Source organism: Temnothorax longispinosus, chromosome 4 (assembly GCF_030848805.1).
Source record: "Temnothorax longispinosus isolate EJ_2023e chromosome 4, Tlon_JGU_v1, whole genome shotgun sequence".
Classification (NCBI taxonomy): Eukaryota; Metazoa; Arthropoda; class Insecta; order Hymenoptera; family Formicidae; genus Temnothorax; species Temnothorax longispinosus.
The window spans coordinates 12,006,794-12,007,966 of record NC_092361.1 but is presented as its reverse complement, the minus strand read 5'-3'; the positions used below and the strand labels follow the sequence as shown (position 1 = coordinate 12,007,966).

The window sequence follows — 1,173 nt, the reverse complement described above, 5'->3', positions numbered from 1 at the left end:
ACGCGCATGCGCTATGGTATCCGTAAAAGCTCTAACAGATACCATCGCGCATGCGCATAGTTATGGTAGCATGCGCATGCGCTGCCGAGCCATAGTTACAATAGGCGGCCTTGTGAAATGATTAATTTGTTATTTTTTCAATAAAAATGCAATAAATCATTAAAATTATGATGGAGCAATAAGGAGCAATGAAGGAGCAATCGTTCTATGCCCTATAAAGTTGCATAGAGTTATTATAAATATGTTTTTCAATAAAAATTAAAATTTTTTCGTTTTTATTAAATATCTCGAAAAATAATAATCTTAAAAAAGGAGCAATCGTCGATTCTGAGGGAGCAATTAGGGAGCAATCGTTTGAGCTATAGTAAATTAAAAAATATGAACTTGCATTGCCAACTTATTTCCGGTGGTAAAACTCCCTTCTTTGGAATAGTCGAATAGCCAAAACAGTCGATAATGTCAGTATTATTCAATTACCACCGGGCCCCCGGGCAGTCACGAAAATTTACCCAGGGTTGTCGGTCTTTAATAGTATCTCGTCGGTGCTAGAAGTAACGCTCGCGTAAACGTAGTAACGTATACTATAATGGAAAGCACCCAAATAGGCTTGTTCATTTTAGCTGAGCTTCTTGCACAATTCATCTTTCTTCTTTTCCTTTCCACATTGGAGAGAAAAAAAGAAAAGATGAACCGTGCAAGAAGTTCAGTTAAAATGAACAGAATCCCACGTCTTGACGACTTCACGCTGTACCGCAACGGACGTAGAGTCAAAAGAGAGATTAAAGGACACTTGTAAACTCACCTGTATTTCTTCTATTTTCTTTATGAGAACCAATCATGATTTTAAAGGCAGAATTATGAGAGTCGATCATACGCCGTTCGATCGGTTCGATATCTAAAGCGCACTTCGGAGCTTGCAGTTGCACCGATCCGCTTACGGTGGACGAGAGGTCGCTCGGTTGAATTCGGTTGGTCGATAAACGTGGTCGGGGTGCGCACGGAAGCAGCGAATAGGTCATCGCACGGAAGTCGAGATTAGTCAGTCCCCTCCTGCAGGCATTTTGCACACGCTCGCTTCCACTCATACTCGACTCAACATTCCAAGGCCGGATCCATCTACTGACTAGTGACTACTCGTCTCTCATCGTCTCTTCTCTTCGACACTGCTTCTTG

General features: G+C 41.6%; 1 protein-coding gene across 2 annotated transcripts in view; it reads left to right on the top strand.

Annotated features, from left to right (window-relative positions):
• The first annotated feature begins 1,013 nt into the window (after nucleotides 1-1,013).
• Nucleotides 1,014-1,173, top strand: part of Atpsync (ATP synthase, subunit C) — a 4,559-nt gene continuing 4,399 nt past the window's right edge. For both annotated transcript variants that reach the window (XM_071776928.1, XM_071776929.1), the window contains exon 1: nucleotides 1,014-1,173. This exon ends at the window's right edge or, in 1 of these variants, runs on beyond it. The gene's annotated coding sequence lies outside the window, so the exon portion shown is untranslated.